Source organism: Adiantum capillus-veneris, chromosome 25 (genome assembly GCF_014529385.1).
Source record: "Adiantum capillus-veneris isolate H3 chromosome 25, ASM1452938v2, whole genome shotgun sequence".
Classification (NCBI taxonomy): domain Eukaryota; kingdom Viridiplantae; phylum Streptophyta; class Polypodiopsida; order Polypodiales; family Pteridaceae; genus Adiantum; species Adiantum capillus-veneris.
The window spans coordinates 91,899,952-91,910,289 of NC_140955.1; positions in this window are offsets into that span (position 1 = coordinate 91,899,952).

The window sequence follows — 10,338 nt, forward strand, 5'->3', positions numbered from 1 at the left end:
GTCGATCGACGCCTCCTTGACCAAGTGACATGCATCCCATCTTCCAAACCATTTCTTGATATCAAGCATCCAACCCGAACTTAGTATTTTGCTCTTGCATGTCTTTTGAACCATTTGACTTGCTTCATATGCGATTCTAGGAAGTCGATGCAAAGGGCTACGTTGTGTCTTATGCATGTACTCCACAACCCTTTGCATGCCCAAGACCTCAATGGGAAGCAATCCGGACTCAAGAAGTAAGAGCATGTAGGGTGTTTGTGTCTTAACTTGGAGAAAGTTGGTGAGAAAACGCTTTTGGACATTCTCAAACTCTTTCCAAGTAGACTTCCCGATGCTTCCACCCCACACCTCCACTCCATAAAGAAGCACCGGTGTCACCAATGTGTCAAAGTGGTACTTTTTGCAAGCCCAACAATTGATCTCTCCAGCATTGCACATGTTCTCAAATGCATAATAAGCCCTCTTTCCGGCTTCCAAGCGACGCAATGTGCAATCCTTACATTTATGATTGGATGGAACCTCAAGGCCAAGGTACTTGAAGTGATCTACCACTTCAAGTTTCTCACTGTTATATACAATGCATGGATTTTCATCATTGAGGGTCTTTACAAGCATAACCTTGGTTTTGGATCCATTCACGATCAGCCCGCTATGTAGGCAAAAGCGTTCCAAGACACTCATAAGATTTTGTGCATCTTCTAAGGTATGTGCCAAGAGCACTACATCATCGGCATAAAGCAAAAGCATGATCACCGCATTTCCAATCTTAACCTCTTCTATGCCTTCTTGCTGCATAAAGTTAAGAACCATGCATTCCAATTCATCAATGAGTAGCCCAAAGAGGGTTGGGGAAAGTGAGCATCCTTGTTTGACACCAATAGTGCTTGCAAAAAATTTTGAAATTCCATCTCCCATACGTAATCGACATATCACTTTTTGGTAGATGCGAAAGACTGCATGCATAAATTCTCTCGGCACTTGAAGGCTTTGCATACGTCTCCAAAGATTTCCTCGCGTTACCATGTCAAAAGCTTTCTTGAAATCCACAAAGCAACAATACAACTTTTTTCCTTTCAATCGAGACGCTTCCATAAGAACTCGAAGAGTGACAAGGTGATCAATAGTGCTATGATGCTTTTGAAAACCTGCTTGGCCAAGTGCACGTTTGCCATTCTTTTCAGCCCATTCACTTATCTTCATCTCCATGATACATCCAAATAACTTTGCCATTAAAGAACCAACCATTATAGTGCGATAGTTGTTCACATTGTTTACATCTCCTCCTTTGTGCAAAGGTTTGATCCAATTTGCACTCCAATCATGAGGCATGCCATACTGAAGTGCAAGGTTAAACATATCGCATATCCAATATCGTGTTTTCTTGCTTGTCCATTTAATCATTTCAGCCTTGACACCTTGAAGGTCACCTGCCTTGCGAGTAGCAAGTTTCTCAAGCGCGCGGCATACATCTTCAATGGTAAAGAAAGGAGACATAAACGGAAGGGAGCTACAACACTCCATCTTATCAACATTGGGTTGCTCCTAGAGATTCTTACAATGCATATACATATCCTCAAGAGTCAAGTCACCAAAGCTCTCAACGCGCTTGCCTTTTAGATTTTGCCAAAACTTGCCACATGCATGTGCTTTCTCTTGTGCTAAAAGAAGTTGTTTTTCGACTTCCCACCTTCTCCTCTTCTTTTGAACAAGTGCTTTGTATGTGTGTGAAAATTCCAAGTAAACCTCCTTGTCTTTGATTGCATCCAATCTTAGCAAGTGTTTTCGGGCTTGACTACATTCCATGTCAAACCATTTCTTCTTGGTGCTACCCTTCTTAGACCTTTTGCAAGACATGTGTTTCACCGAAAAGCATTCCTTCGCACAAGAGAAAATTACTTCTTTGAAAACTTTCCACTTGCATTCTAATGTTGGGCTCTCTTGATGCTCTATCATGCTTAACATTTGGTCCACCATATCAGCATATATAAGTGCTCGTTTGAAGTCTAGACGTAGGTACAAATGATTCACATCATGATTGGAGGCTACATGCTCGGGCCGTTTACCACACTTGAGGTCAATACATAACATCCTATGATCCGATTCCGGATTCCATTCACCAAGTGTAAAGATTTGTATGCATTCTAGAGTGGTTTCCGAGAACAACATATAGTCAATCACGCTAGCACCATTGTGCTTTCTACATGTAAAGTCATTGGTGCCTTGCCATAGAGATACACCATTTGCAATGAGCATTCCGGTACTATTGCACATATGTAGAAGTGACTTTCCATAGTGATCCACTTCTTTTGCATAATTAGAACTTTGATTATACATGTATGAGTCATCCATTCTTCTTGAGACATGCGGCATGTCTACTTGTTGTGTGTCGTGTTGTAGCATATTTGTGCGAGCATTCATGTCTCCAAAAACAATGACTTCACCTTGATCCTTGTAATGAGCAATGTCTTCCTCTAGTTCAACAAAGGGCTGATCTCTATCCATATTCAAGCAAGCATAAAAGTTGGAGTCATAGTGAGGAATGTAGCAACCGGCCACAAACATGACTTGACCATTTGGTGGGCTGATTTTCAGCCATAAGTAGCGTTTATACTTATCTTCTTTGACAATGGAAACATCTTTCAAACCCTTTTTGGTCATACATGCTACGCCTCCTTGGCCTCTTCGTTGCTTTGCATTTTTGGCCCACATCAAAGAATGCACATCGTATTTGTCAAATCCAAGAATCCATTGCGCATCATGCTCCCATGTTTCGACAAGAAGTATCACATCGGAGTCATTGGTAAGCTCATCAATGCCAATTCCCGCATTCCATGGATACCCGTTACAATTCCAAAAGCTTATTCGCAAGCGTGAGTTGGTCTCATAGATCATGTGTCCCTATTTGTTGGGTGGACTTTCATCCTCCTTAAGTGGCTTTTCTTCTTGAGGTGATACCTTAACCTTCTTGCTTCTTTCCTCATATGCTTTGCGACGTACATTTTGTTGCATAATAGTGCGATCCTCATATACATTACAACCTGTTCCTTTGAGGTAGATCCAACCATTGTCAAGGATGATCTTTCTCTTTACCTCATCAGCCATGGTACATACAATAGGTCTTTCTCCCGAGCGAGGGACCCCTTGTTTTCCAACTCGATGTGCACCATAAGCCATGATTCTTGACATGCCAAAGTGTGTAGAAAAAAACTCTTCAATAGCAACTGCAAGAGATTGGGGTGTTTCCATGCTTTCCTCCTTGATGCCATGAATGACGATGTTCTTTGAGCGTTTTTGTCGTTCGTGCAATTCTTGAGTGTCCACATTCTCTACATTCTTTGCTTGGACAACGGCTTGCGTGACAGGAGATGTAGAAACCACATTATCCTTACATATATCAGCCCATGATTTGGATGCATTTCTCATCTCACATACATCATGTCGTATTGTATCTATTGTTTCCTCTTTCAATACATGATCACTCTCAACTTTGCTCAAGCGCTCTTTCAATACATTCATGTCAACAAGAGAGCGTTTACATTCTTGAACTTCATTCTCAAGATGCATCAAGCGTGTTGTTTGCATTTCAAGAACCTTCTTGAGGTGCTCATTCTCCACAACGAGAACTCTTAAAGTACCATTCTCCATTGCAAGTGCGCGCAACTCTTCACCTTGTTTGTTGACGGTTTCTTGTAACGAGATCAAGTAAGCCATGATCATTGCTTCCGTTGTTGTAGATGATGTGGTTGGATTAGCATTCAAATTCCTTGGAGATTTTGCATCATTCTCCATGGCGAGTGTGGCTTTTCCACCCTTGCGAGTTTTGTCTGACATTGCCTTCAAGTCGGCAACAAAAACGCAAAGTTTTGACAGTTTTTTCAGTTCTGAGATGCTGTTACAGCAAAGCCTTCCATTACACAAAAAAATTCTGTCTTTACATCAATACGTAGAGGGCTTCGTGTTAGGAAATAAGACGTAGCTAAATGGATAATCGAGTAGATTACTTAATGGAGAGAGACAGATTTATATACACGAGATTATAGAGTAGAGAGAGAGAGAGAGAGAGAGAGAGAGAGAGAGAGAGAGAGAGTACACACGATATACGTGGTTCACCCAATGTGGGCTACGTCCACGGAAAAGCAGCCACTCAATGGCTTTAGTACTTCAAAACAAGAAGTAGTTTACAAAGGGATTATACCCTTAATGGAGCTCCCGCCTTGCTTCACTCTCACCACCTCACACTCACCTTGTTGCATCAACTTCACACTATGAAATGTGTGTAGAAATGGCCTCCTTTTATAGGCCAAAAGGGCTGCCCTCTCTTATGAGAGACACCCATGTGTAGCCGCCCTTGTGGGAATAAGTCCAAATCGGACCCTCCAATCCGCCCATGTGTGGCCGCCCTTGAGAAGACAAGTCCGGTTTTGAATTCGGCCACCGGCCACCGGCCACTGGCCATTGACTTCCAACCACCGGCCACCGGCCAACTGACCGGTTGTTTTCCGACCACTTTCCGGCCGCCGTCCGACCATAATATTCCGGCGAAAAAAAAAGTCTCGGGGGCCTCCGCCCCCGAGGCCTTTAAAGTTGCCCTTGATTCTTGTCCGTGAAAATTTTGGTTTCCAGTGAGTGATTTTCCTTCACGCACGATGGCTTCTCCTCATAATGGGGGCCTTACAAATGTGCGCTTTTACCACAGAAAATTACAAGGGTAAATCAGGCTCCATACTTAACAATCTCCTACTTGGAGACTAATCTCCAAACCAAACCTGTGACTGCTTTCCATTCTGGCTTCTTATCCTTGAATGCCGATTGAAGATGAGCAAAAGCTCAACTTCTCCTTGTTGACCACCTTTGTAAACATGTCTGCAGGATTTTCACTTGTATGCACCTTTCCTAGCTTTAGTTGTCCCTCTTCCAAAAGAGTGCGTATGAAGTGATATATCACCTCAATGTGCTTTGTCCTTGAATGAAAGGCTGAGTTCTTCGCAAGATGGATAGCTCTTTGGCTATCACTGTACAAGACACAATTGTCTTGTTTGAATCCAAGCTCTTCTAAGAATCTGTGAAGCCACAGAATTTCTTTGCTTGCCTCCGTCATTGCTACATACTCTGCTTCTGTGGTAGAAAGTGAAACCACTTTCTGCAGCTTTGAAGCCCAGCTTACTGTTGTGCCTCCAACCGTGAACACATAGCCAGTAGTGCTCCTTCGAGTATCTTTGTCACCTGCCATATCTGCATCAGCATACCCTTCTAGAAAAATATCAGTTCCTCCAAAATACAAAGCATTTGTTGTTGTCCCTTTTAGATACCTAAGTATCCACTTCACAGCTTGCCAATGCTCTTTACCTGGGTTGTCCATGAACCTACTCACAACTCCCACTGCATGTGCAATGTCTGGCCTTGTCCAGACCATAGCATACATTAGCGAACCTACCGCTGCAGCATATGGAACTTCAGACATATAGGCTATCTCCTCTTGTGTCTTTGGACACATATCCTTCATTAGTTTAAAATGACCAGCCAAAGGTGTAGAAACTGGTTTTGCATTTTGCATTGCAAACCTTTCTAGTACTTTCTTGATGTAATCTTCTTGAGATAGCTTTATTGTCTTCTTTGTCCTGTCCCTTTATATTTTCATACCAAGTATCCTCTTTGCAGCACCTAAATCTTTCATTGAAAAAGATTTGGATAGCTCCTCTTTTAGGTCTTTGATGTCCTGCATGTTAGCACTTGCAATCAACATGTCATCAACATACAACATTAGGATGATGAATTTCCCATCTCCCAAATTCTTCGTGTAGACGCAGTGATCTGAGTTGCATCTTGTGAATCCATGATCCAACATCCATCGATCAAACTTCAAGTACCATTGTCTTGATGCTTGCTTTAAACCATACAAGCTCTTCTTTAATCTGCAAACCATTTTCTCCTTACCTTTTACTTCATACCCCTTTGGTTGAAGCATGTAGATTTCCTCCTCTAAGTCACCGTGAGGGAATGCCGTATTTACATCCATTTGCTCGAGATTTAGATCATGAGCAGCCACAAGGCTTAAGACAAGCCTAATTGAGTTCATTTTTACAACAGGAGAAAATATTTCATTGAAGTCAATACCTTTCTTTTGAGAAAAACCTTTACCACAAGCCTAGACTTGTACCTTTTCTTCCCACCTTCTTCTTCCTTCAGCTTGTACACCCATTTGTTTTGAAGTGCCCGCTTACCTTTAGGCAACTCAACCAACTCCCATGTTTGGTTGCGATGTAGTGAGTCCATCTCCACTTGCATGCTCTTCGTCCATTCTTCTTTGGATTCATGTTGCATAGCTTCTTCGTATGATTCCGGCTCTCTAGAATCTGAGATCAAGAGATGGTTGAAGGAAGGAACAAACCTTTCTGGAGGTCTACTTGCTCTTGTAGATCTTCGGGGAATAGGTTGAGGATCCTCATTTGGTTGACGTTGTTGCACATTGTCACCGTTTGCAGTCCTTGAGTCTTCACCGTCCTCAAGCTCCATGTACTCATCACCTCTTTCTTTTGTTTGTTTTCTTTCCAAGTAATCTTTGTACATATTTTGTTCGTTAAAAATTACATCCCTACTCCTTAAGATTTTACCATCTTCAAGATTCCATAGGCGATACCCAAAGTCACCTTCTCCATAGCCAATGAAGAAACACTTTTTGGACTTTGCATCTAGCTTTGATCTTAGGCTTCTATCTATGTGCATGAAAGCCTCACACCCAAACACTTTGAGAAATGCATAATTCACCGGTTTACCTGTCCATGCCTCTTCTGGAACTCCCCCATCCAATGCCGTTGAGGGTGACCGGTTGATTAAGTACACAGACGTACTTACAGCTTCCGCCCAAAGCTCAAGCGGTAGGTCTGCATGTAGCCACATGCTTCGTGCTCGCTCCATGATTGTCCTGTTCATCCTTTCCGAAATCCCATTTTGTTGAGGTGTCGTTGGGGTTGTCCTTTGCCTCCGAATGCCATTGCTAGCACAAAAGCTTTCAAAAGCTTGGTTGCAATATTCACCTCCATTGTCGGATCTGAGGCATTTAACCTTGGTACCTGTTTCATTCTCTACAAAGGCTTTCCACCTTTGAAATATGGAAAATACATCAGATTTATTCTTCATGACATAAACCCATGTTTTTCTAGTCGCATCGTCTATGAATGTTACATAGTACAATGAGCCACCAAGTGATGGTGTACTTGCAGGACCCCAAACATCAGAATGAAACAACTCAAGTTTTTTCTGTTTTCTTTCATTTCCTAATTTTTGAAATTTTACCCTCTTTTGTTTACCATAAACACAATCTTCACAGAACTCTAAGTCCACTTCTTTCAAACCTAGTAGAAGCTTCTTTGTTTGAAGGATTTGCATTCCTTTGGCACTCATATGCCCAAGTCGGTAGTGCCACACCGCACTGTCAACTTCTGTAGTTGCTGCACAAGCTGAAGGTTGCGTGCTAACAGTACACAAGTAAAGTGTACCGACTTTTTCTCCCTTGGCAACCACCAAAGATCCCTTTGAGATATTCCACCGTTTGTTTCCGAATGCAATGTTGTGACCTTCATCGTCCAATTGTCCTGTAGAGATCAAATTTTTGCGAAGAGAAGGAACATGCCTAACATCTTTAAGCTTCCATTCATTTTCGTTAGCAATTTTAACAGAAACTGTACCTTTGCCGACAATCTCACAAGCTTCATCATCTCCCAAGTATACATACCCAAAATTACCTTTGGTGTAGTCTTGGAAATGTTGCTTGTGTGGTGTCGCATGGAATGAAGCCCCAGAATCTACTATCCAGGAATTAGACACATTGTCTAATGAGAGAATTAGAGCATCTTGCTCTACTTTACCTGCCACATTGGCCTCCGATGTTGGCTTGTTGTCTTGAGACTCTGTCTCCTTCTTCTTCTTGGACCAGCAATCCTTCTTGACGTGGCCCTTCTTGCCGCAGTTCCAACATTCAAGAACTGACTTTGTGCGTGACTTGTTCCGCCTTGAGCGATCACGACCCTTTTGGTTTTTGAACCTCTCCTTAAGCCTTCCTCTTGTTTCCATTGATAGTGAAGCACTTGATGATTCTGCTGTGCTTCTCCTTCGCATTTCCTCGCTTAGGAGAACACCCACAACATCATCAAACTTAAGAGTATTTGTGCCAGAGATAGAATTACTTACAGCCATCACAAGGCTGTCCCAACTATCCGGTAGAGATGATAGTATAAGGAGAGCTCGTACTTCGTCATCGAAATTGATTTTCACTGATCGAAGTTGACTTATGTTTGTGTTAAACTCATTTAGGTGTTCTGCAACTGGACCATTCTCTGCCATCTTTAGATTGAACAAGCGCTTCATAAGAAATACCTTATTGGATGCCGATGGTTTCTCGTAGAATTTGTCAAGTGACTTCATCAAGTCCTCCGTGGTCTTCATCTCCGAAACATTGAAGGCCACCGTTGACGCCAAGCTTAACCGGATTGTTCCCAGTGCCTTTCGATCAAGGACAATCCATGCTTCATCTGCCATTGTTGCGGGCTTCTTCGCAAGACCGCCTAGTGGCAAATAGAGGTCCTTCTGGTAGAGATAGTCTTCAATCTGCATCTTCCAATGTTGGTAGTTTTTGCCGTTGAACTTCTCAATCTTGAGCTTCCCTTCCTCCGCCATAACTCCCACTCAATTCAAGGAATCCTTTCCTTGAGATAATTTAGCTACGAGCAAACCTTGCTCTGATACCAGTTGTTAGGAAATAAAACGTAGCTAAATAGATAATTGAGTAGATTACTTAATGGAGAGAGACAGATTTATATACACGAGATTATAGAGTAGAGAGAGAGAGAGAGAGAGAGAGAGAGAGAGAGAGAGAGAGAGAGAGAGAGAGAGAGAGAGAGAGAGAGAGAGAGAGAGAGAGAGAGTACACACGATATACGTGGTTCACCCAATGTGGGCTACGTCCACGGGAAAGCAGCCACTCAATGGCTTTAGTACTTCAAAACAAGAAGTAGTTTACAAAGGGATTATACCCTTAATGGAGCTCCCGCCTTGCTTCACTCTCGCCACCTCACACTCACCTTGTTGCATCAACTTCACACTATGAAATGTGTGTAGAAATGGCCTCCTTTTATAGGCCAAAAGGGCTGCCCTCTCTTATGAGAGACAGCCATGTGTAGCCGCCCTTGTGCGAATAAGTCCAAATCGGACCCTCCAATCCGCCCATGTGTGGCCGCCCTTGAGAAGACAAGTCCGGTTTTGAATTCGGCCACCGGCCACCGGCCATTGACTTCTGACCACCGTCCACCGGCCAACTGACCGGTTGTTTTCCGACCACTTTCCGGCCGCCGTCCGACCATAATATTCCAGCGAAAAAAAAAGTCTCGGGGGCCTCCGCCCCCGAGGCCTTTAAAGTTGCCCTTGATTCTTGTCCGTGAAAATTTTGGTTTCCGGTGAGTGATTTTCCTTCACGCACGATGGCTTCTCCTCATAATGGGGGCCTTACAAATGTGCGCTTTTACCACAGAAAATTACAAGGGTAAATCAGGCTCCATACTTAACACTTCGTGCTCTTCGATTGAGGCTATAGATCACCTAAATCGGAGTTCGGATGAGCAAGTTATGGTCAAAAGAGTGAACTGCTGTCTACTAGGTCAAAAAACGGCTGAGAGAGAGAGAGAGAGAGAGAGAGAGAGAGAGAGAGAGAGAGAGAGAGAGAGAGAGAGAGAGAGAGAGAGAGAGAGAGAGAGAGAGAGAGAGAGAGAGAGAGAGAGAGAGACGGATGCGAGTCTTGACTCCTGATCACTCTTGACTTCCAACTTCCCAAGCAACATACTGCTGACCTGCAAAATTGATTCTCAAACATTCAGTTGTAGGCTGCATATAGAAAGCGCGGGCAAGGGAGCAGGAGTGATCTTGAGTCAAATTTCTACACTAAGATTGTAAACTGTGTCACTTTTTTCCCCTACATTAAGTGCAGCCTTTTGTGGATTCCAATTATGAATTATTGCTTGATGATTATGAGAAAGAGAGAGAGAGAGAGAGAGAGAGAGAGTATATGAATGTGAGATGTGCATATGACAGCACATGGAACAAGCTGCTTGATGATTAGAAGAGAGAAATAAAGAGAGAAGAGCCTATGCATGTGAGATGTGCATATGACGATACATGGAACAAGCTGCACCTGCTTTTGCAGGAAACCCCAGTGCGGTGAGGGTGGTGGAATATTTGCAAAACTTGGGCTTCGACACCAACAAGGCAACGGTGATCAAGCAAGACAGGCATCCCATGCACCATCACTCTGCATGGCTGTGTCGTATGGGCTGGTTCGAGAACTCCTAC